Source organism: Ambystoma mexicanum, chromosome 12, assembly GCF_040938575.1.
Source record: "Ambystoma mexicanum isolate Mex_15411 chromosome 12, UKY_AmexF1_1, whole genome shotgun sequence".
Classification (NCBI taxonomy): domain Eukaryota; kingdom Metazoa; phylum Chordata; class Amphibia; order Caudata; family Ambystomatidae; genus Ambystoma; species Ambystoma mexicanum.
In genome coordinates this window covers 439,508,252-439,519,652 of record NC_090936.1, presented here as the reverse complement: position 1 = coordinate 439,519,652, position 11,401 = coordinate 439,508,252, and positions in this window count along the sequence as shown.

Genomic DNA, 11,401 nt, shown 5'->3' with positions numbered 1-11,401 from the left:
AGAAGACTAAGGAAAGGCTCTCACTCTACTTTTATTGGCCATGGGAGCTGAAGTAGATAAATACTGCAGGAGCTGCCACACCTGCCAGACTTCTGGTAAGGTTGGCTCCAAGAATGTGGCACCTTTAGTGCCCCTCCCTGTAGTGGGAGCCCCATTTGAGAGAGTAGGGATTGACATTGTTGGTCCCCTTGATCCTCCAACTTCCTCAGGCAACAGGTTTATACTTGTTGCAGTAGACCATGCTACTAGATACCCTGAGGCAATTCCTATGAGGACTGTTACAGCTCCGGCTGTGGCTAAGGCCCCCCCTTGGTGGTATTTTTACCAGGGTTGGGCTTCCTAAGGAATCTCTGACCGGGTGTCAAATTTTATGTCCCACTACATGAAAGCCATGTGGAAAACCTGCGGAGTTACTTACAAGTTCTCAACCGCATACCAGCCTCAGACAAATGGACTGGTTGAAAGGTTCAACAGAACCATGAAGAGCATGATAGGTGCTTTAGGGGACCCCCTTAAAAGAAAGTGGGACCTTCTACTGCCATGCCTTCTCTTTGCTTATAGAAAAGTCCCTCAGGAGGGAGTAGGTTATTCTCCCTTTGAACTTCTTTATGGTCATCCGGTCAGAGGTCCATTGGCCCTGATCAAGGAGGGGTTGGAGAGTGCTCCTTCCCCCAAGCCAGTCAGAGTGACTGACTATGTGATAGGTCTCCGAAGGAGAATGTCACAAATGATGGCAGAAGCAAGTGATAACTTGAAAGCTGGACAAGCATTGGTCAAGCACTGGCATGACCAAAAGGCTAACATGGTCGAGTTTACTCAGGACCAGCTAGTTCTCATTATGATTCCAACAAGGCAGAGGGCCTTGCAAGACAAATGGATGGGACCCTTCAAAGTTGTGGGTAAACTTGGAGAGGTCAACTATCTGGTGGACTTGGGCAATCCCAAGGAGGCTCCAACAGTCTTCCACACCAACAGACTAAAAGCGTATGTCTCCAGACCTGATGTAGGAGCTTTGCTTCTAGCATCATCAGAGGAAGAAGAAGAGAGTGAAGCTCTTCCTGATCTCCTCAGAGGCTTACCTTTAGACAAAAAGATTGAAGGAGTAAATCTCTCTTCAAATCTGACACCTGAGCAACAGGAAGAGTGCAAATCTATGTTAAATCAGTTTGCCTCTCTGTTCTCACTTTCCCAGGCTTGACCCATTGGGGACAGCATGACATACTCACTGGTGACTGTCTGCCAGTCAAAAGCAGAGGATATCGAATGTCAGAAAATGTAAGACCCCACATCAAAGGTGAGGTCAACAAGATGCTTGATCTCGGGGTAATAGAGCCCCGAATAGTTTTGGGTTTCCCCTTTCATTTGCATCAACCATCTCAAGGGTTGGTGGTCAGTCTGAATGACAAAAGTAGAACCACACAAGTATGGCCTAAACTTCTTCAGAGCCCACATACATGCCTCGTCGGCGCTGCACGATCCACCCACCTCACCGGTCCTAGCCCCTCTATCATGCCCACTATGTCACCCTTGCCTCCCATCTCCGTCTTTAAACATGATCTTTCCCCTTCCTACCACACCCAACCACCACCTCAACACCTCACCCTTCTCCTGGGCACCAATCTCAAACAGCATCATGCCTGACACCACCAATCACCCGACCCCCACTTAGCACCCCCTGAAACCTTCGATCCCACGACACTCATTGCAAGTAGCGCTGCTACTGGCTGCTCTCTCTCTTCCCGCTCTACCATCCACACTCTTTTATCTGGCATAACACTGGGCTCTCCCACACTGCAGGCCACACCCTTGATGCTATTTTCTGCTCCTCCAACCTGGTTTCGGTATCCACCCCTAAACCCTCATCTGGACAGACCACTCAGCCATATCTTTCTCTTTCCGCACACCGCCCCCAAGACCTCCTCTGGACCCCCTTTTCAGTTCAAGTGCTAGAACAAGGTCAAGGTGATACCTGAAGTAATGGTGGAGGCGAGTTAAGGGTAAAGGTAAGAGCCTTTATTAACAAGCAGACCCCGTGGCCGCACCACCACTCAGCCCCTTTCCAACTGACAAGAATGCAGAATGCTGACCGCGTAGCACAGGCCAGCATTCCAGACTACATTACAACACTTCTCCCCCCTTAGCAGAACACCACAAAATAGGTAATGCAACAAAATGAAAAAGAACAAAACTAACAACTGAACAGAACTCAGCAAAAACCACAGTGAAAAGTAGTGCAGAACTAGAAAGATGCTTCCTAGTAACTGAAACATTCATAGAATAATGAAAAATGCATCAAACAATTGAAAAATGCTAAATACTGTGGAAACACCCATAGAATAATGAAAGATGCATCCAACAATTTGGACGATGCGAAATGTAGAGGAACAAAAAGGAACACTGCAAAATGGGAGAAACTTACACCCATGCGTTACTCACACCCACACTTCCAGACATAGGGCCTCATTATGACGCTGACGGTCCTGTAATGAACGGTGCGGGTACGGCACCGGCACCGTTCATTACGGGATGCCCTATTACGAGGTTCCCTTGCGGGACCCGCTCAGAACGTCTGTTCAGACCAGACGTCCTTAGCGGGTCCCCCAATAGGACCAGGGAGCTAATAGCCGGCCCATTATTAACGGGCCCGTTATTAGCTCCCTCCACATTCCCACTGAGCTCTATGGGGGCTCAAATGGGGATGGGTTTTTTCAATGAGGAATTACCGGGTCCTCCAAGGATGGAATGGCTCGGTAATTCCTCATTGAAGGAACCCAGAGCTGGAACCCGGTATGGAGGCAGCCATGCCCTTATAATTAAGGGCATGGCTGCCTCCATACTCGTAATGAGGCCCATAGTCTTTAATTCTAACTTGAGGTACCTGAATCCTCAGCGGGCGCCCCCCGTCACTACTGACCAATGCACGAAGAACACGGTCCTCAGACACACCCACTCTGTCCAACCAGGACAAGCAAGCACTTCACTGCACCCCAGTACCAAACCTCCAGCGGACCCACACACTTGCTGCTCCACGGAAAAAAACACTTAAATGAGATTCCAGAGAAGAGCCAGCTTCAATCGATAGCGCCATGGCGGCACCCATCAAAACAGCTCCCCTTCTCTTGCTCTACTTTGTTCCATCATCCAGAACCACATATCCTGTCCCCACCCTCACCACGATACGGGGGGACATGAATTTACTCCTCCCCTTTGGCACAAACCTGGGGTTCTTTACACATATGCGATCTCCAACCTTGACATCAATGAGTTTCCTCTCACTCTGCTGTGCCCTCAGGCGATCCTGGGCAACACGCACCCTTTCCAACACCTCTGACATGTTCACCTCAGTGATAACTCCCCCTCCACAAGCAGCCGTTCTCAACCTTGACCATGCTTTCCTACCCCTCATGAGTTCAAATGGAGACCTGCCAGTATAAACGTCGAAGGTGTCCGCCTATATGCAGTTCAGGCCTCCGAAACCACCTCCTGCCAGCATAAACCATTGGTGATGGCCAATTGAATGGCCCCTTCACAAAACCATTCATCCTTTCGCCAAATCATTAGCAGACGGATTATATAAAGCTGTCATATAATGCCTAGTGCCATTGTTTCCCAGGAACTCCTGCATGTGATGAGACACAAACTGCACCCCATTGTCGGTGACCATACTCGCGGGTGTGCCTTCCCTGTCAAAAACCCTTTTGTGAAAACCAATCACCTTATCCGTGGTTAACGTTTCAAAAGCAGCAGCCTCGGACCACCACAATGAATAGTCCACCAATACCACTGAGGCACTCCATGGGACCCATAATGTCTAAAGCCACCTTAGACTACACTTCATTGGGAACATCAACTGGGCACACTGGTTGCAGATGCACAACTTTGTTATTATCGCACATGGCACACGTCACACTCTCCTTTACCACCAACTCCACCTCATCATCCATACCCGGCCACCAATACGACTCCTGCAACCTCCTCTTCGTTAGGGACCTACCCAAATGCCCCTAGTGTGCCAGCTCGACACGCCTTGCTCTCAAACTCACAGGCGGCAACAGCCTATCACCTCTCGTGACACCCCACGGTCCCTCTGCCAATTCACTCAACACATGCATGTACGCCTTTCCTTCCTCCCTGCCATTGACCGTCTCCCAACCATCGCACAGACCATCTTTAATTCATGGCAACTCCGAATCTGTGGATGATTCTTTTTTTGCACTCATTCTTATCCACAGCAGGAAGCACAGACACCACCTAGGTGCCCACATCACTTTCCCTCTGCTCCTCCGGCACCCCCACAGGCAATCGCGAAAACCAATCTGCCACCACAATCCTTATGCCTGGAAAGTACTCCACCCTGAAATTGAATTCCTGCAAATCCACTATCCACCTCACAATCCTAGGGGACACTGATCCCCTAGGATTGTGAATCCTGGTGGTGAGTATGTATGTAAGCGGCTTGTGTTATACGGAATTCCCCACAGAAACATCCTGAAATGCTCTGAAGCCAAGGAAGCAGCAAGCGCCTCCCTCTCAATGACTGCATAGCGCGTTTCAGCATCCCTAAGTGCCCTAGACGCAAATGCAATTGGACTGCACACTTCATCTTGCCACTGGCCCAAAGCTGCCCTTAGACTGACCTCACTAGCATCCACCGTAAGCACTGTTCTATTCGTTGGATCAAACAAACTTAAAGATAGCGCTCTGTCCACATCCTCTTTCAACTGCACAAATTCCGCCTGACACTACTGAGACCACTCGAACCTGGCATTCTTTTTCAGTAAGGCACGCATGCATACAGTTTTCTAAGCATACAAAAGGTATGAACTTGACGTAATAATCTGTCATTCCCAAAAACGACCCGAGTTGGTCCTTGTTCACTGTGGAGGGGACCTCATTACCATAACAAACCCTTCCCTAGGTTTTATGCCACTGGCATAGATGGTGTGACCCAAATACGTCACACTGTGCACCCCCACCTTACACTTCGATAACTTCACTGTCAAACCACTTTGCCACAAAATCTGCATGACCCGATGTACCCTCTCGCTAGGTTTGCTTTTATTTTTACCCCACGCTACAATATCACCCTGAAAGTAGCTCGCTTCCGGGCACCCCCAAACAATTCCTGCATCAAGCACTGAAAAACTGCAGGCGCAGATGCCAACCCAAATGGCATGCGACAAAACCTGTATGCACCAAAAGGTATCACAAACGAGGTTAGGGGGCGCGACTCCTCATGTAGATTGATCTGGTGATACGCCGATGAGAGATCGAAGGTGGTAAACCACTGCGCATGTCCCATAATAAACAATTCATTGATATTGGGGAGGGGATGTTGATCGACCCAAATGTTGGAGTTGAGCTCCCTAAGGTCCACACACATCCTTAATCCTCCATCCTGTTTCCGTAATAAAACCACTGGGGACAACCACTCAGAGCTCTCAATTTCCTCTATTATCCCTGCCTTCTTCAATTTTTCCAATTCCAACTTCAACCCTTCCCTGGCCAATACGGGAACATTCCTGATCTTTGGCACCGCCCGCCCCCCTTTTGAGAACAATCTTGTGTGAGAATCCCTGCAACATACCTAGTTGCTCCGCAAACACTGTAGGGTACTTGCTACATAAATGTTGTGACAACTTGTTGTCACCAGACTGTTCCTCCACACTCAGCACAGGCAGACTTTTTCCAGGGCGTATCTCTGTATGGAGGGCTGTTTCTTCATCCCAACCCAAAACGCTCACCACATACTATTTTCCTTCCGTGCTGCATCCCTTGAACTCAATTCGTGCCCATTCATACCCCAATACCTTCATGGGCACCTGGCCATATGCACTGGAATTAATGTCCGGTGCTTTGAGGGCAGACACCTGTACAGGAGTTAGTTATACCCCTCGCAAACTGAATGCATTGGAGATAGACCCCCACCCCCCCAAACCAAATGCTGATAACTTGCTGGGTTGATCAATGACTTTAATATTGCAAAAAATAAGAAATTTAGTGCTGTTTAGAAATGCACTTTTAAGGGCGATCTATTTTATGAGGTCAGAATGCCTTGCAAAGTGGAGAATATATAAGGTAGTACATGTTTATGATAAATTATCAAACAATCTTGATTCGAAATTGAGTAGGGACTAAGCTATGGGCAAAATAGGTTGGTCAGGCACTTCGTAAGTGATCAGCCATTTTGGGGGTGGGACAAAGTCAGGCAAACTCTGAGATAATGCTGGGCATACAAATAGTGGATTTCTATAAAACCATGCTGACCAGAGATGCCAATGCCCGGTGCAGGGTGATGGGACCCTCATTTACACACCTCCTTCCCAAAATTCTCTCTGTATACTTCTGGGGAGATAATAGCATAAGGGGAACCCGAGTCCACCAACATTTTCAGCCGTACACCATTCACAGTCAATGTGTCCTTAAATTTTACAATGCCTACACTCCACAGCCCATGCAGGGCACTTCTTTGCCGCAGTGGGATGACTCGACCAACCGCACTTCTTGCACATCTCTCTCATGACGCCCCGTTGGTTCACTCTGCTCATTCTGTTTGATTGACCCTCAAACTTCTCAGTCTTCCTTCTGACGTCGCCACTGCCCTTCTTGGGTGGGGGCACAACTGCTTGGATGGACTCCCCTTGACTATTCCTGTGTGTCCTCTCAGTGACGACCTGAACACTGGCGCGTGACTCAATGTTTCTCGCAATTTTTATTTCCTTGTCTAAAGGCATGTCTCTGTCTATCCAAAACCTTTCTCTTACCTTAGAATTGCTCGTCTTCAACATGATCTGGTCTCTGATGTATTTTTCTTGTACTCTTCTGTAAACTTGCACATGGCCATGAGAGTATGCAAAGCCGTAACATAGGCATCGATACCTTCCCCAACCCCTTGTGCCCTGGACAAAAAATGATATTATTCAAGTTCCACATTGGATCTCTTTCCAAATCAACCTCATTTCTTGAGAGCGGTTTCATACGCACTCACTACTCTCTCCCTTTTTCCGCCACCTGGGATGTACACCTCTTCACCCGGAAGATGCCTGAACACGGAGTCCTTCAGTCCCCCAGACAATTCAATAATGCCGCCTCCTTTTCATCATCTCTGTACCTCGTTCCTCCAGCCGCTCTTGTATACACTTTGAATGCATCCACCCAAAGATCCTACAAAACTGGGGGTTCACCCGGGGACATTAAAAACACTGGGGGAAGCCTGGTGTTGCTGTGCAGTATGATTGGGTAGGGTTGCTCCAGTCACAGTGCGTGTGCAACTTACAAGGGTGCACTGCATGCCCTCGTAAATCACTATCCCTTACACCCTTTCTCCTCTTGTGCTCCCTTGCTGTACAGCCTACTCGATCGTAGAATTATATGGTGACTCATACACCTGGAGTGTCACAGAACCTGCTTGATTTGTTTGCCCCCTACTTGATTGTAGATCCTTTCCCTGGGGTGGCACAGCACCTTATTGTATGGCAAAGATGGCACAGTACTTTCCTTCTCATTTTCCAGCTCAAGTTCTTGTTTCTTGCTATTTGCCAGGGGATGGCAAACTTCAGTGCTAGTCGCTAGCCAGGAGTGACACAGCAACCAATTCCTTATTTCCTCTTCCGTGCTCCTCTGCCTTACCACCAGCTTCACCTTGCTGAATGCGGATGTGGAGATGCTGCTGCAACACTGTCCTCGGGGTTGCTAAGGAACCAAAGATGGCTTCTGGGAGCGCCGACATCACTAAGTCCTTTCCTCTAGTGCCGTGTAAACACTGGAGCCTTCCAGCTCAGACATTCAGGGCTTGGTGCGGCAAGGATGTCGGGCCGCTTGTGCTTCCTCTTCTTGTTCCGCCGTCGCCCAGGAGGCAGGGAAACAGCAACGATGACCCACCCAGTCTCAACATAGTCACGCTTCACACGCGTGGATGAACCGGGGTCCGCACCTCACCACCCTCGGCGCCAGTGAAGTAATGGTGGAGCCAAGGTAAGGGTAAGGGTAAAGATAAGCGCCTTTGTTAACACGCAGACCCCGTGGCCACACCGCCACTCAGCCCCTTTCCAAATGACAGGAATGTAGCCAGCACTCCAGACTACATTACAACACCATGCTATGCACTCTGCCCCCATTCCCAGCCACAGATAGACCCGTACCCATCGAGCTCTTTGACTCCTGGCTAAATGACTCACTCCTTCCTCTCACCCCATCAGCTCCACTCCTCCCCGAACAGGACCAACTCCAAAGTGGTTCAACCCCCACCTGAAGGCGCTCAAAATCCATCAACGCTCCTTCGAGCACAAATGGCGAACCTCCAGAACCCCTCAAAGCAAATCAGTGTTCGCCCATCATCACCGTAATTACAAATCTGAGATCTAGAGGTAAAAAAAAACATTACAATATAAGAATCCTGAGCTTCCGCAGGAAAGAGCTACACGCACCACAGGATCAGCACAGAATTCCTGAACTCTTTGTGCTCCTCTGCCCCGGCCACCTCCTCGCAAACGCTCTGTAAAACCCTTCCTGAACACTTCCACAAAACAGTCCTAGACAGGACGGCCAACCTCAATGCCAAACGTTCCAACCTCCCCACCCGCCCAACACCCGCTGTGGAAGAATCTACCCTCCAGCCCTCCAAGCCACTGGGCCTCATTACGAGGTTGGAAGTAGCCTTGCCGGTAATTGCCCTTTCGCGGGTGCTGGGCCCGGTACATCCCCATTTCCATTTGAGCCCATACGGCACAATGGGAAAGGGGAGGGTGGTGTCACTAGTACCGTTAATAACAATACCGGTGCTACCATCACGTTATGCTCGCAGGTGCCGGTTAGACCTGGTGGCTTGCAAGGGCATCCGCGAGCAGAACTCCTAGTATGGTGGTACGGTAGCAACGGTGCCGGTAGTGATACCAGCGCCGTTGTTGCCTTACCGCCATACTTGTAATGAGGCCCACTGTCTTTCTGCTTTTTCAACCCTGTCTCGAGCGAGGAGCTCATGAAACTTCTATCCGACAGCAGACCCACTGGCTCCCCCCTTGACCCTTATCCCGCCTCTCTCCTCAAAGATATCTTCACCCCCACTTGTGTAGGAGCTTGCAAAGTCCATACTTAATGGCTCACTTACCTCCGGCAGCTTCCCAGAACCCTTCAAAATCAAGCATGTCAAACCACTTCTAAAGAAATCATCACTCAACCCTCTCCAACCAAGCAACTGCAGGCCCATCTCCAACACCTGCTTCTTGGCAAAACTCAGACTGCACTGCTTATTCCCAGCACAACTGTTTCATGGAATCCAACAACCTAACCTCCTAGGCCCCGCGCAATCAGACTTCCGTTCTCACCACAGAACAGTAACCTCACTGATTGCTATCTGGGATGACCTCAAAGTCTTGGCAGACTCTGAAGGGTGCACAACACTTATTCTTCTTGACCTCTAGGCAGTGTTTGGCACTGTTAACCACACAATCCTCCTCAATAGGTTACACTCTCTAGGAATCCGAGACTCTGCACTTAACTGGATCACCTCATTCCTCAATAACAGATAGCAACTCACTTTCCTCTCCACCCATGCCCAGTGAACACTGGAGTACCCCAAGGCGCTTGCCTCTCACCTCTTCTCAACCTTTATATGACCCCTTTGCTTTCACACCCTCACCTGCTATTAAGTATGCTGACGACACGCAAATCATCCTGAGAATTCCAAAATCGACCTCCGATCCTTGCCCTGACGTTGAAACAGGTCTCACAGACATTGACCTCTGGATGACAAGTAACCATTTCCTTCGGAACTCAAGGGAAATTGAGATCATGTTGTTCAGCAATACAGCACTATTCCTGCAACTGTCTACATGGCCACTCGTCCCCGCAACCCCCCAAATCCCGAATGTCAAAAACCATGGCTGCACAATGGACTCAGACCTAACCCTATCCGACCACATATATAAAGTATCCATATCCTGTCACTACCTCCTTAGGCTCCTGAAGAGCATCTTCCTTTACCTCTCCTACCCTAATAGACTGGCTGCCATTATGTCCTTTGTCAAGTCAAGACTACATGACTTTTCCTTCAGAAAGCACGCAAAACCTGGCTTGTTCCCCAAATCATGTAAGGGACCACTTTGGGCCACTCAACCTACCACCATAGCCAGAAATGGCTGGAACCGCATCAACACGCAGAGGCAACAACTATCAGGACACAGAAGCCTGCTCTAGTGATCAATGTATTCCAACACTAGAAAGTTGCTGGCTCAGCAATTAATGGCCTAGCTGCTCCCATGCGTCAATAAGCTGACTGTCACACCAAACCACGCTACTAGCCTTATACAATAGCACATGACAACTACTGACCGAAAAACGACCTGGGCTTCAGCAAACGATGTAAACCGAACTAAAGCTAGAATCAATCAACAGCACATCACAGCTTTCTAGTGCTTTTTTCCCCCTCTCAGTCCACTAACTTACCTTACCCTCTTGCTTTTCATATCCGACAGGGCACCACTCAGGTGGTGATAGTGCGTGGTATAAATATCGTTTAACATAAACTATGACAGGACTACCCATCCATTCGCTATAAACAATTACCCGGGTCCTGGAAAATGGGCCCACTGGCACTTATAAACCAGCTTCAGAAATGGACAGACACTGTTCCACCTCAAGGGAATACGCTCTGAATCAGGCAAGGAATCTGCATCAATACTCTAACTGCACACCAGATCAGGAACTCCCTAAGCCCCGCTGCATGTAACAATGCCAGTCAGACACACCACTAACATCACGGCCTGATCTGTTGCCGGACCTTCGGGTTCACTGAGTACCTGTCTTCATGCCTAGGTTGTACTCGTATGTCTGATAGAACTGGACTGAAGTAAATTCACACTGAGAAGGTGTCATCCTATAAGCAACTGCAGTCTCAGCGAGACACAGGGATGACCATAGCCGCTGAAGCTGGACCTTGGAACCACTGAACAACAGTTTTCAAACCAAGTTAGTACTCGTAAATCCAACAGAACAAAACAGAGCTGGAGGCAACTGCACAAGGAGAAGGTATCATCCGATAATGAATGGCAGACTCAGCAAGACACAGGGACGACCATAGACCTGTAAGTCACTTAACCCCATAAAGAATAGGAATAGGGCAACACAACACCAATGGCCACTACCAAGCAGGGAATGACAACCTGAAGCCTGGTGCAGAGAACAAACTCCACACTAGACAGAGAATTTATCTCAGAGAGCCAATGCTCCAAACCCCGCAGACTCCTAGGTCAACGGCCTTCCTGCACATATTCCACTGATCTCACACAACCACTGCACCACGCCTAGCATTAGAATGTAGCTACACACCACGTAAACCACACTGGCTGCACACATACTCAGTGCACCCAATCACCATTTACTACCCTACTCTCTCCACTACAGT